General features: G+C 47.9%; 1 pseudogene; it reads left to right on the top strand.

Annotated features, from left to right (window-relative positions):
* The window catches only part of LOC123742367 (protein phosphatase Slingshot homolog 2-like), a 62,040-nt pseudogene extending 48,008 nt beyond the window's left edge, over window positions 1-14,032 (top strand).
* The last annotated feature ends 2,511 nt before the right edge of the window (window positions 14,033-16,543 follow it).

Genomic DNA, 16,543 nt, shown 5'->3' on the forward strand with positions numbered 1-16,543 from the left:
TCCTCTGTTCTACTGTTTCTCTCTCCCTCTGTTTCTCTCTCCCTCATTTTCTCTCTCCCTCCTTTCCTCTGTCCCTCCTTTTCTCTCTCCCTCCTTTCCTCTGTCCCTCCGTTTCTCTCTCCCTCCTTTCCTCTGTTCTACTGTTCCTCTCTTCCTCCTTTCCTCTCTCCCTCTGTTTCTCTCCCCCTCCATTTCTCTCTCCCTCATTTTCTCTCTCCCTCCTTTCCTCTGTTCTACTGTTTCTCTCTCCCTCTGTTTCTCTCTCCCTCATTTTCTCTCTCCCTCCTTTCCTCTGTCCCTCTCCTTTCCTCTGTCCCTCTCCTTTCCTCTGTCCCTCTCCTTTCCTCTGTCCCTCTCCTTTCCTCTGTCCCTCTGTTTCTCCCTCCTTTCCTCTCTGTCAGGGGTTTCAGTGTGTCCACTGATAACAGGGTCCATGTATTCAAGCCTGTATCAGTGCAGGCCATGTGGTGAGTACACCGTTTTAGGTCTTCACCTTTCAATATGCTGTTTATTGGTATGTTTGCACCGTGTTAGCTAGTGTTTTCTGATATATCTTGATTAGTTTACCATTTACCATCTAAATGTCCCACCAATGTCTCCACCCCTCTCTCTTTTCCCTCCACCCCTCGCTCTCTTCTCTCTTCTCCTCCCTCCACCCCCTCTCTCCTCCCTCCACCCCCTCTCTCCTCCCTCCGCCCCCCTCTCTCCTCCCTCCACCCTTCTCTCTCCTCCCTCCACTCCTCGCTCTCCTCCCTCCACCCCTCTCTCTCCTCCCTCCTCTCTCCTCCCTCCGCCCCCCCTCTCTCCTCCCTCCACCCCTCTCTCTTTTCCCTCCACCCTTCGCTCTCTTCTCTCTCTCCTCCCTCCACCCCTCTCTCTCCTCCCTCCACCCCTCTCTCTCGCTCTCTCTCTCTTCCCTCCACCCCCCCTCTCTCTTCCCTCCACCCCCTCTCTCTTCCCTCCACCCCTCTCTCTTTCTTTCTTTCTCCCTCTCTTCTCCCACCACCCCTCTCTCTTTATATTCTCTCCTCCACCCACTCTCTCTCCCCTACCAGGTCTGCTCTGCAGTCGCTCCACAAGGCGTGTGAGGTGGCTCGTTGTCATAACTACTTCCCCGGCAGCCTGTTCCTGACCTGGGTCAGCTACTACCAGAGTCGGGTCTCCTCTGACCAATCACGCATCAACGAGTGGAACGCCATGCAGGACGTTCAATCACATCATGCCGACGGTCCCGTGCTCTTCTCTGACGTGTGAGTGTCACAGACAGCCTCCCATAACGTGTTGGACTGGTTCAAGTTTATTTTCCAACATGTGTTATTAATAAATTGGATATCTGAATCACTTGATTATAGCATTAAAAACAGATGCCCAGTAAAATAAAGAGTGGGTGTTTCTCAATATGCAGATTACCGTGCCCAGAGTGCATTCTCCCAGGACGTTCTCTTAATTACTGGACACTCTTGGGAGGACGAGAGTGTTGAAAATGCAGAAAACATTTGAGAAGCATCTTCCAGCCAGGACAATGGCAACAATAGAGATGAAACAAGATATACTCAAAGCAAATGTTTTACTTCATAATAATCCGCTAGCAATATGTGACTCATATTAATGTAGCTAGTCAGCTAGTTAAACAGACAAAAATGACCTAAAAATAATGTTACGCAAGGTAGATGTAAATTCTTTGTGGGTAGCTAGCTAGCTAACAGTAGTAGCTAGCTAGCTAACAGTTGTAGCTAGCTAGCTAACAGTTGTAGCTAGCTAGCTAACAGTTTTAGCTAGCCAGTTAGCCCTATTGACTTACTATGGGCTTGCGATCTATGCAAACATGCCAAAATTAACACAGAATGTATTTATTTATTAGTGTATCACGATAACATATTGTAGTCAGAAAACATGAGATGTGAATGGGCATGTTTTGGTCATATTTCTGTGCATTCCGTTGAAGCTTGCATTGATGCATGCTTCAAAATATGTACAAACGGAGTAGGCATCCGAGAAGTCCACTCCGTGCTCCGTTTCGCATACTTTCATTTGGACTCATACTCCGACCCTCCCGTTCTCCAATTTACGTGCTCGGAGCACGGTAGTATGCGTTTTGAGAAACACCCAGTGTGTAGTGACATGTATGTTTACATGTTTATTGAGCTTCACAGCACCAGGAGTCTTCCCAGAATGCTTTGCACAGAGCTCATCTTTAAGCTTGGGACCTAAGGACTAACTCTGTCATGAGCCCAGTCTGCTGGGCTTGTGATTATAGTCTCATTTGAATGAATCAAGATTAGAGGGAGTGTTTTAACATCATCAGTTCTGTTTCTATGGACCAAAAGAGAACCTTCTAGAAATAGTCAGAGAGATAGATGGAGGACTCATCATGGATATAACCCGTTTTAACTTGGCCATTGCCATTAAGGGCTTCTACCATTTAAAAGTAGACAACTGGCTGGGGGATTCCTATGAGTTGGGAGTAATCAGCCAATGAAGAAGGAAATGTACTACTTTAAAATGGAGATGGCCTCAATGCTGCCACAAACACTATAATGGCACACATACAAAGATGAGTCCTCTATCTATCTCTATGGCCTGTTGTTCACACGCCTATCTGCCCTCTCATTGGCTAGAATGGTCCCACCTGATCTTGCCTCCTTCCTCCTGCCTTCCATCTTTGTGGACATATATTTCCATTGTTAGAGCCAGTCACTCGACTATCTTGTCAATATAATAGACAATATTTGTTATAGTTAAAATCTCACATAGTGGTGCTGGAAATTGGAGAACAGGTAGAACTGGAGGAAGGGGTAGAGGGGGAGGGGGAGGGGTTATGAAAGATGGATGGATGGAAGGAGGAATGAAAGGGTCAGCGTCTTGTTTTGAAGTCAAGGAGGAGGGTGATCTCACACAAACACTTATCAAATGTATTTATGAAGCCCTTTTTACATCAGATGTCACAAAATGCTGAACAGAAACCCAGCCTAAAACCCCAGACAGCAAGCAATAAAGATGTAGAAGCACAGTGGCTAGGAAAAACTCCCTAGAAAGGCAGGAACCTAGGAAGAAACCTAGAGGAACCAGGCACTGAGGGGTGGCCAGTCCTCTTCTGGCTGTGCCGGGTGAAGATAACAGTACATGGACATTTAAGGCCAGGTTGTTCTTCAAGATGTTCATAGATGACCAGCAGGGTCAAATAATAATCACAATGTTTGTAGAGGGTGCAACAGGTCAGCAACTCAGGAGTAAATGTCAGGAGAGGATCCGGGACAAGGTAAGAGGTCAGGGTTCCATAGCCACAGGCAAAACAGCAGAAACTGGATCAGCAGCACGACAAGGTGGACTGGGGAAAGCCAGGAGTCATCAGGCCAGGTAGGTATGGTCCTAGGGGAGAGAGGGAGAGAGAATACTTAAGTTCAGATAGGACATACTGACCCTAGCCCCCTGGCACATAGACTATTACAGCATAGATACTGGAGGCTGAGACAGGAGGGTCGGGGGACACTGTGGCCCTGTCCGACAATACCCCCGGACAGGGCCAACCAGGCAGGATATAACTTCACTCACTTTGCCAAAGCACAGCCCCCACACCACTAGAGGGATATCAACAGACCACCAACTTACTACCTTGAGACAAGGCTGAGTATAGCCCACGAATATCTCGTCCACCGCACGAGCCCGACGGGACGCAAAAACGGACCGGAAAATCACGTCAGTGACTCAACCCACTCAAGTCAAGTATCGTGAAAAAAGCCTGGCACGATGGGTGGACCCCTCCTAGGCACTGCATTGAAGAGCACCAGTAAGCCAGTGACTCAGCCCTCCTAGGCACTGCATTGAAGAGCACCAGTAAGCCAGTGACTCAGCCCCCATAATAAGTTCAGAGGCAGAGAATCCCAGTGGAGAGAGGGGAACCGGCTAGGAAGAGACAGCAAGGGCGGTTCGTTGCTCCAGTGCCTTGCCGTTCAGCTTCACACTCCTGGGCCAGACTACATTACATCATAGCACCTACTGAAGAGATGAGTCTTCAATATAGACTTAAAGGTTGAGACCGAGTCTGCGTCTCTCACATGGATAGGCAGACCATTCCATAAAAATAGATCTCTATAGGAGAAAGCCCTGCCTCCAGCTGTTTTTAGGTTGATTTTCTAGCGACAGTAAGGAGGACTGCGTTTTGTGACCGTAGCGTACGTGTAGGTATGTACGGCAGGACCTAATCGGAGAGATAGGTAGGAGCAAGCCCATTTAATGCTTTGTAGGTTAGCAGTAAAACCTTGAGAAAGAAAAAACTTTGACTGGCGCCGCGTGTTTCCAGGCCGACTGAAAGAGAGAGGATGGGCGTCTGATCAACACTCGTCTGAGAGAGATTATGATGCAGAAAGACCTGGAGAATGTCACCTGCAAAGAGGTGTGTGTGTGTGTGTGTGTGTGTGTGTGCATAACATACTCTCTTAGTTGTCGTATTCTGGTAGTAGCGTGTTGGAAATGCATGTCTTGTGTGTGTGTGTTTAACCTGTGTGCTCTGTCGTGTGTGTGTGTGTTTAACCTGTGTGCTCTGTCGTGTGTGTGTGTCTGTCTGTCTGTCTGTCTGTCTGTCTGTCTGTCTGTCTGTCTGTCTGTCTGTCTGTCTGTCTGTCTGTCTGTCTGTCTGTCTGTCTGTCTGTCTGTCTGTCTGTGTGTGTGTTTAACCTGTGTGTTCTGTCGTGTGTGTGTGTGTGTGTGTGTGTGTGTGTGTGTGTGTGTGTGTGTGTGTGTGTGTGTGTGTGTGTGTGTGTGTGTGTGTGTTTTAACCTGTGTGTTCTGTTCTAGATCCGCACAGAGCTGGAGGTGCACATGGTGTGTAACCTGTGTGAGTTTAAGGAGTACATAGACAATGAGATGATCCTGATCCTGGGTCAGATGGACAGTCCCACTGAGATATTCAACCATGTTTACCTGGTAGGTCCGTCTGTCTGGCTCTCTGGCTCGTCTGTCTGGCTCTCTGTCTCGTCTGTCTGGCTCGTCTGTCTGGCTCTCTGGCTCGTCTGTCTGGCTCTCTGTCCGTCTGTCTGGCTCTCTGGCTCGTCTGTCTGGCTCGTCGTCTGGCTCTCTGGCTCGTCTGTCTGGCTCTCTGTCGTCTGTCTGGCTCTCTGGCACGTCTCTCTGGCTCGTCTGTTGGCTCTCTGGCGCGTCTGTCTGGCTCTCTGGCTCGTCTGTCTGGCTCGTCTGTCTGGCTCTCTGGCTGTCTGTCTGGTCGTCTGTCTGGCTCGTCTGTCTGGCTCGTCTGTCTGGTCTCTGTCCGTCTGTCTGGCTCTCTGGCTCGTCTGTCTGGCTCGTCTCTCTGGCTCTCTGGCTCGTCTGTCTGGCTCGTCTGTCTGGCTCTCTGGCTCCTGTCTGGCTCGTCTGTCTGGCTCTCTGGCTCGTCTGTCTGGCTCTCTGGCTCAGTCTGTCTGGCTCGTCTGTCTGGCTCTCTGGCTGTCTGTCTGGCTCTCTGTCTCGTCTGTCTGGCTCTCTTCTGTCTGTCTGGCTCTCTGGCCGTCTCTCTGGCTCGTCTGTCTGGCTCTCTGGCTCGTCTGTCTGGCTCGTCTGTCTGGCTCTCTGGCTCGTCTCTCTGGCTCTCTGGCTCGTCTGTCTGTCTGGCTCTCATATATTTTTGGTTTCCCTCCAGGGCTCTGAGTGGAACGCATCCAATCTGGAGGAGTTGCAGGACAGTGGGTAAGGCATGCTCTGGAGAACTACTACTCCCATACTGCACTGCTCAACATAAATTCTATTTAGCTCTACTTTGCCTACACATCTATACTGACAACCTGTCCACCTTTCTCTCCACCCCCCCTCCTCCCCCAGTGTGATGTATATTCTGAACGTGACAAGGGAGATCGACAACTTCTTCCCAGGTGTGTTTGAATACCATAACATCCGTGTGTATGATGAGGAGGCTACAGACCTGCTAGCCTACTGGAACGACACCTACAAGTTCATCTCCAGAGCCAAGTGAGTCACTACCGGACTGGCCGACTGACTCTGGTCTGTGTGGACTCTCTACACTTTCTCTCTCTCTAACGTTCTCTCTCTCTACACTCCTTTCCCTCTCGCTCTACACTCCTTTCCCTCTCGCTCTACACTCCTTTCCCTCTCGCTCTACACTCCTCTCTCTCGCTCGCTCTACACTCCTCTCTCGCTCGCCTACACTCTCTCTCGCTCACTCCTCTCTCGCTCGTACATCTCTCTGGTCTCGCGTATCTCGTACTCTGTGACTCGACACTGTGTGCTCGTAGTACTCCTGTCGCTCTTTCGTAATTCTGTCTGTCTGGTCAACATCTCGCTTCGCGCGCAATATGCCTTCCCTCTGTCTGTCGCTCTCGCTACTCTGTCGCTCTACACTCCTCTCTCTCGCTCGCTCTACATTCCTCTCTGTCTCTCGCTCTACGCTCCTCTCTCGCTCTACACTCCTCTCCCTCTACTCTCTCCCTCTCTCGCTACTCTCTCTCGGTCTCTGTTCTCCCACGTCAGTCCCTTAACCAGTTGTAGGGTGTGTTAAAGAACATCCGTCTGTGCCTCTGTAGGAAAGCGGGAGCTAAGTGTCTGGTGCACTGTAAGATGGGTGTGAGTCGCTCTCGTCCACAGTGATAGCCTACGCTATGAAGGAGTATGGCTGGGACCTGGAGAGGGCATTTGACCATGTTAAGGAGCAACGTGCCGTCACCAAACCTAACCCCTCCTTCATGAGACAGCTAGAGGAGTACCAGGGCATACTGCTGGCCAGGTACATACATACACACACACACACACACACTCTTCATTAGACTGCTCTCACAGTTACAACACAATAACCTACACCACAGTAAAGACATTCTATGTCGATACGTTAGTCGTGCCGTGAGAAATAGATTTGTGTTTGTGCCACACACACACACGCAAACACACACACACACAAACTCTGGTGGGAATTAGTGGAGTCAATTCAATTTAAGGGCTTTACTGGCATGGGAAACATATGTTAACATTGCCAAAGCAAGTGAAGTAGATAATAAACACAAGTGAAATAAAGAATAAAAATGAACCATAAACATGACATTCCAAAAGAATAAAGACCATTTGAAATGTCATATTATCTATATATACAGTGTTGTAACTGTTTAAAGTACAAAAGGGAAAATAAATAAACATAAATATGGGTTGTATTTACAATGGTGTTTGTTCTTCACTGGTTTGCCCTTTTCTCGTGGCAACAGGTCACAAATATTGCTGCTGTGATTGCACACTGTGGTATTTCACCCAGTAGATATGGGAGTTTATCAAAATTGGGTTTATTTTCGAATTCTTTGTGGATCTGTGTAATCTGAGGGAAATATGTGTCTCTAATATGGTCATACATTTGGCAGGAGGTTAGGAAGTGCAGCTCAGTTTCCACCTCATTTTGTGGGCAGTGTGCACATAGCCTGTCTTCTCTTGAGAGCCATGTCTGCCTACGGCGGCCTTTCTCAATAGCAAGGCTATGCTCACTGAGTCTGTACATAGTCAAAGCTTTCCTTAATTTTGGGTCAGTCACAGTGGTCAGGTATTCTGCCGCTGTGTACTCTCTGTTTAGGGCCAAATAGCATTCTAGTTTGCTCTGGTTTTTTGGGAATTCTGTCCAATTTGTCAAATAATTATCTTTTTGTTTTCTCATTATTTGGTTGGGTCTAATTGTGTTGCTGTCCTGGGGCTATGTGGGGTCTGTTTGTGTTTGTGAACAGAGCCCCAGAACCAACTTGCTTAGGGGGCTCTTCTCCAGGTTCATCTCTCTGTAGGTGATGTCTTTGTTATGGAAGGTTTGGGAATCGCTTCCTTTTAGGTGGTTGTAGAATTTAACGGCTCTTTTCTGGATTTTGATAATTAGCGGGTATCGGCCTAATTCTACTCTGCATGGAGTATTTGGTGTTTTACGTTGTACACTGGGGATATTTTTTCAGAATTCTGCATGCAGAGTCTCAATTTGTTGTTTGTCCCATTTTGTGAATTCTTGGTTGGTGAGCGGACCCCAGACCTCACAACTATAAAGGGCAATGGGTTCTATAACTGATTCAAGTATTTTTAGCCAGATCCTAATTGGTATGTTGAATTTTATGTTCCTTTTGATGGCGTAGAAGGCCCTTCTTGCTTTGTCTCTCAGATCGTTCACAGCTTTGTGGAAGTTACCTGTGGCGCTGATGTTTAGGCCGAGGTATGTATAGTTTGTGTGCTCTAGGGCATCGGTGTCTGGATGGAATTTGTATTTGGGGTCCTGGCGACTGGACCTTTTTTGGAACACCATTATTTTGGTCTAGGAAGAGGGAATGCAACACCCTGCTACAACTCAACTCCCCGTGGTGTGAAAGAGGTATGGGACTGTAGGTGCGAGTAAGGATGACAAAGGCAGAGAGTGGTACCGTTTACAAGGAATTTATTCCATCACACGGTATTTTTGGGGAAAAGGGGCTGAACGGAACCAAAGCAAAGAAAGTAAATGTCAAAGCCCCTTCTCCTACCTTACCTGCCTACCCACTACTTACCTAACTAGCACCACCTGGTGCACTAACCAAAATAGAGGGGATGGTCCGCCCAGGTCTTACCTAGTGTGCATAGACAGAGTATATACTACGGGTATATGTATGCCCAGGTCTTACCTAGTGTACATAGACAGAGTATATACTACGGGTATATGTATGCCCAGGTCTTACCTAGTGTACATAGACAGAGTTATACTACGGGTATATGTATGCCCAGGTCTTACCTAGTGTACATAGACAGAGTATATACTACGGGTATATGTATGCCCAGGTCTTACCTAGTGTACATAGACAGAGTATATACTACGGGTATATGTATGCCCAGGTCTTACCTAGTGTACATAGACAGAGTATATACTACGGGTATATGTATGCCCAGGTCTTACCTAGTGTGCATAGACAGAGTATATACTACGGGTATATGTATGCCCAGGTCTTACCTAGTGTACATAGACAGAGTATATACTACGGGTATATGTATGCCCAGGTCTTACCTAGTGTACATAGACAGAGTATATACTACGGGTATATGTATGCCCAGGTCTTACCTAGTGTACATAGACAGAGTATATACTACGGGTATATGTATGCCCAGGTCTTACCTAGTGTGCATAGACAGAGTATATACTACGGGTATATGTATGCCCAGGTCTTACCTAGTGTACATAGACAGAGTATATACTACGGGTATATGTATGCCCAGGTCTTACCTAGTGTACATAGACAGAGTATATACTACGGGTATATGTATGCCCAGGTCTTACCTAGTGTACATAGACAGAGTATATACTACGGGTATATGTATGCCCAGGTCTTACCTAGTGTACATAGACAGAGTATATACTACGGGTATATGTATGCCCAGGTCTTACCTAGTGTACATAGACAGAGTATATACTACGGGTATATGTATGCCCAGGTCTTACCTAGTGTGCATAGACAGAGTATATACTACGGGTATATGTATGCCCAGGTCTTACCTAGTGTGCATAGACAGAGTATATACTACGGGTATATGTATGCCCAGGTCTTACCTAGTGTGCATAGACAGAGTATATACTACGGGTATATGTATGCCCAGGTCTTACCTAGTGTACATAGACAGAGTATACTACGGGTATATGTATGCCCAGGTCTTACCTAGTGTACATAGACAGAGTATATACTACGGGTATATGTATGCCCAGGTCTTACCTAGTGTACATAGACAGAGTATATACTACGGGTATATGTATGCCCAGGTCTTACCTAGTGTACATAGACAGAGTATATACTACGGGTATATGTATGCCCAGGTCTTACCTAGTGTACATAGACAGAGTATATACTACGGGTATATGTATGCCCAGGTCTTACCTAGTGTACATAGACAGAGTATATACTACGGGTATATGTATGCCCAGGTCTTACCTAGTGTACATAGACAGAGTTATACTACGGGTATATGTATGCCCAGGTCTTACCTAGTGTACATAGACAGAGTATATACTACGGGTATATGTATGCCCAGGTCTTACCTAGTGTACATAGACAGAGTATATACTACGGGTATATGTATGCCCGCAGGCCTCTTGCCTAAGCGTTCCCAAGGTGCCTTCCCCTTCCCCCTGGGAACAAAACAGAATAGAAACGTAAGTACACAATATCAATAATCAGACACACTGCGTTGTAAGGGCACACACGCATACCTCAGATCAGCGGCTACAAAAATACTTCACAAAAACCAACACAGGACACACTCATCTAACAACAACCAACACATATCCCACGGTAGTTATTGGGGTCAAATTTGTTTTCGCGGATTGTGGATTGCGGTGATCAGTGTTTGGTTCCAAATATTGGGGAAGATGCCAGAGTTAAGGATGTTAGAGTTTAAGTATAGCCAATTGGAATTTGTTGTCTGTATATTTTATAATTTCATTGAGGATACCATCAACACCACAGGCCTTTTTTGGGTTGGAGGGTTTGTATTTTGTCCTGTAGTTCATTCAAGGTAATTGGAGAATCCAGTGGGTTCTGGTAGACTTTAATAGTTGATTCTAAGATTTGTATTTGATCATGTATATGTTTTTGCTGTTTGTTCTTTGTTATAGAGTCAAAAAGATTGGAGAAGTGGTTTATCCAGACATCTCCATTTTGGATAGATAACTCTTCATGTTTGTTTAGAGTTTTCCAATGTTCCCAGAAGTGGTTAGATTCTATGGATTCTTCAGTTACATTGAGCTGATTTCTGACGTGCTGTTCCTTCTTTTTCCGTACTGTATTTCTGTATTGTTTTAGTGATTCACCATAGTGAAGGTGTAGACTCAGGTTTTTGGGGTCTCGATGTTTTTGGTTGGACAGATTTCTCAATTTCCTTAAGGTTTTTGCATTCTTCATCAAACCATTTGTTTGTTGATTTTCGATTTTTAGATTTGATAGGGAAGCTGAGAGGTCAAATATACTGTTTAGATTTTCTACTGCCAAGTTTACACCTTCACTATTACAGTGGAACGTTTTGTCCAGGAAGTTGTCTAAAAGGGATTGAATTTGTTGTTGCCTAATTGTTTTTTGGGACGTTTTCCACACTACATTCCTTCCATCTATAGCATTTCTTAATATTACTCAGTTCCTTTGGCTTTGATGCCTCATGACTGAGTATTGCTCTGTTCAAGTAGACTGTGATTTTGCTGTGGTCTGATAGGGATGTCAGTGGTCTGACTGTGAACGCTCTGAGAAACTCTGGGTTGAGGTCAGTGATAAAGTAGTCTACAGTACTACTGCCAAGAGATGAGCAATAGATGTACCTACCATAGGAGTTCCCCTCGAAGCCTACCATTGATTATGTACATACCCAGCGTGTGACAGAGCTGCAGGAAGTTGTGACCCGTTTTTGTTGCTTATGTTGTCATAGTTGTGCCTAGGGGGGCACATGGGGGAGGGAATGCTGTCACCTCCAGGTAGGTGTTTGTCCCCCCTGTGTGCTGAGGCTGTCAGGTTCTTGACCGGTTCTGGCATTTAGATCGCCACAGACTAGTACATGTCCCTGGGCGTAGAAATGATTGATTTGAAGCTGTCTTTATTAAAGTATGGGGATTCTAGTGGGGGCGATATAGGTAGCACACTACATCTCCTAGCCAATGAGCAGCCAGTCTCCCTGTCCTCAGGAATGTCTGCTATGTAGCCTGCTATGTAGCCTGCTATGTAGCCTGCTATGTAGCCTACTATGTAGTCTGCTATGTAGCTGGATAGAGGAACCTACTAGCATTGACTAACATATCTCTCTTCTTCCTCTTGTTCTGCCACTTCTACCTTTTTCTTTCACCCACAGTAAGCAGAGGCACAACAAGCTGTGGCGTTCCCACTCGGACAGCGACCTATCAGAGCACCACGAGCCGCTGTGTAAGCCCGCCCGCCAACCCCACACCGTGGGCGCGCCGACCCCTGTAACCAGGGCAACAGTCCCGCCGTACCTACCCTGCAGGGAGCTGTTGCAGCCGCTGGAAACTCCCTCCGACACAGAGCAGGTGGTGCGGTCCGTCTCTGAGTGTGGGAACCCCTCTAGTGCAGGGAAGGTGGTATGGTCCAGTAGCCAGCCCAATACCACAGTTAACCAGGAAAATAAACTGAACACTAACCAGGAGACTAGGACTGAAGCTCAGTTGACCTCCACAACTAGGGACCAGTCAGCTGCTACTGGGGACCAGTCAGTAGGGTCCAGTCAGTGGAGGGTTCAGTCAGTAGGGTCCAGTCAGTAGGCAGTGGGGTCTAGTCAGTACGCAGTGGGGTCCAGTCAGTGGGGTCCAGTCAGTGGGGTCAGTCAGTAGGCGGTGGGGTCCAGTCAGTGGGGTCAGTCAGTAGGCAGTAGGGTCAGTCAGTAGGGTCAGTCAGTGGGTCCAGTCAGTAGGCAGTGGGGTCCAGTCAGTAGGGCAGTAGGGTCCAGTCAGTAGGGTCCAGTCAGTAGGGTCCAGTCGGTAGGGTCAGTGGGGTCCAGTCAGTAGGCAGTGGGTCCAGTCAGTAGGGTCCAGTCAGTGGGGTCCAGTCAGTAGGCAGTAGGGTCCAGTCAGTAGGGTCCAGTCAGTAGGCAGTAGGGTCCAGTCAGTAGGCAGTGGGGTCAGTCAGTAGGGTCCAGTCAGTAGGCAGTGGGGTCCAGTCAGTAGGGTCCAGTCGGTAGGGTCCAGTCAGTAGGGTCCAGTCAGTAGGGTCCAGTCGGTAGGCAGTGGGGTCCAGTCGGTAGGCAGTGGGGTCCAGTCAGTAGGGTCCAGTCATAGGCAGTAGGGTCCAGTCAGTAGGGTCCAGTCAGTAGGCAGTGGGGTCCAGTCAGTGGGGTCCAGTCAGTAGGGGTCCAGTCAGTAGGGTCAGTCAGTAGGCAGTAGGGTCAGTCAGTGGGGTCAGTCAGTGGGGTCCAGTCAGTAGGGTCCAGTCAGTAGGGTCCGTCAGTGGGGTCCAGTCAGTAGGGTCCAGTCAGTAGGCAGTGGGGTCCAGTCAGTGGGGTCAGTCAGTGGGGTCCAGTCAGTAGGGTCGTCAGTAGGCAGTGGGGTCCAGTCAGTAGGGTCCAGTCAGTAGGCAGTGGGGTCCAGTCGGTGGGTCCAGTCGGTAGGGGTCAGTCGTAGGCAGTGGGGTCCAGTCGGTAGGGTCCAGTCGTGGGGTCAGTCAGTAGGGTCCAGTCAGTAAGCAGTGGGGTCCAGTCGGTAGGGTCCAGTCAGTGGGGTCCAGTCAGTGGGGTCCAGTCAGTAGGGTCCAGTCAGTAGGCAGTGGGGTCCAGTCAGTAGGGTCCAGTCGGTAGGCAGTGGGGTCAGTCGGTAGGGTCCAGTCAGTAGGGTCCAGTCAGTAGGGTCAGTCAGTGGGCAGTGGGGTCCAGTCAGTAGGGTCCAGTCAGTAGGCAGTGGGGTCAGTCAGTAGGGTCAGTCAGTAGGGTCCAGTCAGTAGGCAGTGGGGTCCAGTCAGTAGGGTCAGTCAGTAAGCAGTGGGGTCCAGTCAGTGGGTCTGAGGCAGTAGGGTCTAGGCAGTGGGGTCCAGTCAGTAGGGTCCAGTCAGTGGGGTCAGTCAGTAGGCAGTGGGGTCCAGTCAGTGGGCTCAGTCAGTAGGGTCCAGTCAGTAGGGTCCAGTCAGTAGGGTCCAGTCAGTGGGGTCCAGTCAGTAGGGTCCAGTCAGTAGGCAGTGGGGTCCAGTCCTCCCCATACTGTTGACCAGAAGCCTTCAGCAACAGCTAGTACTAGTCCCTCCACTGGTTCTCAGGGGAGTCCCGAGGTTGGATCCCCCAGACAGTGCTCCCCTGGCTGGGTCTGTGTGTCTTCCGTCCCCCCCTCTGTCCAACGGCCTGTGTGACTCTGAGGACCCCTCGACCCAGTCTCTACCCTGGCTGTGTGCCTGGTGTTTCCACCGTGGCAGAGACGGGCGTCGGGCGCCCTGACCTGCCCCCCTCACCACCTCCCCCTCTCCCCTACCCCTCCAGCGCAGATGAGACTCCAAAAGCCAAGGGCCGTCCTCCAACTTGCCTGATGCCAAAGTCCCGCCAGTCACAGGTGCCTGAGTTGTTGTTGAGGACCCCGGTATAAGCACACAAACAGCAGGATCCCAAGAGCAGTACGCACCAGTGCCTTATGAGAAACTAGACCGTGGACAGTTCAGGACCCCAACAACCCTCCAGTAGTGAGGTGCTCATCAGCCAGCCCAGTGCCCCCCCTCAGGACTCTGTCGCAGAGGGGTCCCTGGCTCTGCACAGACCACATCAACTTCTTCAGCGCCAGAGAGAAGTTCCAGGGCCTGACTCAGGATGGGAGGACCCTCTGCTTTTCTGATCAGGCACTGCAGCAGACTCCTCAGCCCATTCCCAGGGCTCCAGGACAGGAGGAGGAGGACCCCTCTGCTGAGGCGACGGAGGAGGAGGTCGAGAAGAGGAAGAGGGTGACACTATTTGTATTTCTTTTACAAGGTTAGTCTCAAAGAGATTAACAATCTATTTTCCAAGAGAGACCTGGCCAAAATAGCAGCACACCAAGTTTCAGACAACATTAAAATCAAAGCAGTTTAAAAACATCCATTTACACATTGAACAGGCAATAATTATTTGGGGAGGTGTGATGCATTCTGGGGTGAAAACAGCACCCCACTTTGTCCACCATAGTTTAGACTTTAGCTTTGAACTCATTCAAGGAGACAAGCTCCTGCAATTCCATGTCCTTTTATAGTTTGTTGAAAGCGGAGGGGAACTGGGCAACGCTACCCAGTTCTTTACGGGAATTATTTTAATTTCATGTAACCTTTATTTTATCATGGAGTCATACTGAAACCAAGGTCTCTTTTTTTTACAGATCAGCCCTGAATTACAGAAATTACAGAAAATACAAACATCAAAATATAAATCCAAAAGTCAAGCAGAAAGAAAAACACGGTCATAAAAAAATGACATATTCATCAGTAATAAGGTCCTCAATCAGCTGTCTGAATTACCCAAGAGGCACATACGTCTCGTGTCTGAGCCGTTGAATTGCGACTCCACTTTGTCTCTGTACTGGACGTTTTGCCTGTTTGATTGCCTTACGGAGGAATAGCTACACTGTAGCCATATTCCCAGTCATCTTGCAGTGGTTTCATTCTGACATCACCAGGCAGTCCATCAGTTAATAGACCAATAACAGCACATTTTCAGGGTTTCCCCCTCCACTCCCCAGACAGTCTGATCATTTCCCTTTGATAAGAAACAAATTGTTTATTTTTAATAATTTAATTGAAAATGATCACAGTAAGGTTTTTCCGGTACTTTTGTATACTTTTTAGCCAGTTGTTCTGAAAGTAGCGCTCACGAGCCAAAAGTGGTCCCCGACAATTGCATACTACGTCACATACAGTATGTGCACCATGTCATCCATCGCGCTCTCTCGCTGTGGTGTACACGGAGCCGAAACCACCCTGCAACCTCATTGGATAACGCTAGCAGGCCTCTTGCAAGCTGTCAATCAAAAAAGGAGGGTCTGGAGCTCATTGGCTAGAACTTTAATTGCTAGGGGGTGGCCCTACGTGGGGAGAAAATGTAGGAAAAATGGCGCAGCACAGCTTCAAGAAAACGGTACGCTTTCAAACTAGGGATTTCGTTGGCTAATTGAGGTAAAACAGTAATTCTGCTCATAGATTATGCAGCAGACCTACACATCAGCCCAAAGTGTGAGTTTGAAAAAATACTTTCTTAGGTCGCCAAAGTACCAGAGGATGTCTAATTGTTACCATAAATGATTTGATATTGAGAGTAAAAGTGGCTGCATTGGACCTTTTTAAAGTTGCAAAAATGCAGAATTCGCTCTGCCATTTCCTGGTTGATAAAATTCTAATAATTCGCATTATATTTGACAAAACAAGCAGGAGTGTTAGAGTCATTGTACCATCTAAACTGTTGTAAAATATTGTATTTTCAGCTGTTTGAAGCTAGTGTACAAAACTGAAAGTAAAAGATGCAAAAACTAACCTTAAGAACGGAAGCATAGAAATTGAGCACAGAACAGATCTACCACTTAGACTTGCTTTCAATGGTGACAGATCTATAACACACATTTCTATGTGAATTTGGTCAGGTCGCCCCAAAAAAGATACATATTGCAGCTTAAGAAAATGAACTTGCGAACTTTGAAAATAAAATGATCTTTGTAAATTAACTTTAGTTACCAACTTTGCAATGTGAAGACTACTTCTATATTTTATTCTTATTTTGTTTTTCTTCTCTTTTCTCAGGAGAGCATTGTCTCTGTTCACCTCATAGTCACAGAACTGGAGTCCTTGAGGCACACTGTGGCCGCTTCCCGGGTCCTTCCAGCCAACCAGAGTCTACAAGCCTCTCCCAGGACCAGGACATGCGTCAGTCAAACCAGGAAGTAGAGGAGAAAGTTGCAAAGTCACAGCAGGAAGTGAAGGCTGTCAAATAGGAAGTGAAGGACAAAGCAAAGAGGAAAGCTGTCTCCCACTCTCCTCCGTCCCTCTCTCTGGTGATTGGGCAATAGGCTCTGTGCGCCACGTAACCAGACACCTGGAGCAGCGAATGAGGCAGGAGCAACTCCCCCTCCCCAACTCCCCTGTCC

The sequence above is a fragment of the Salmo salar genome, chromosome ssa04, assembly GCF_905237065.1.
Source record: "Salmo salar chromosome ssa04, Ssal_v3.1, whole genome shotgun sequence".
In the NCBI taxonomy this organism is placed as follows: Eukaryota; Metazoa; Chordata; class Actinopteri; order Salmoniformes; family Salmonidae; genus Salmo; species Salmo salar.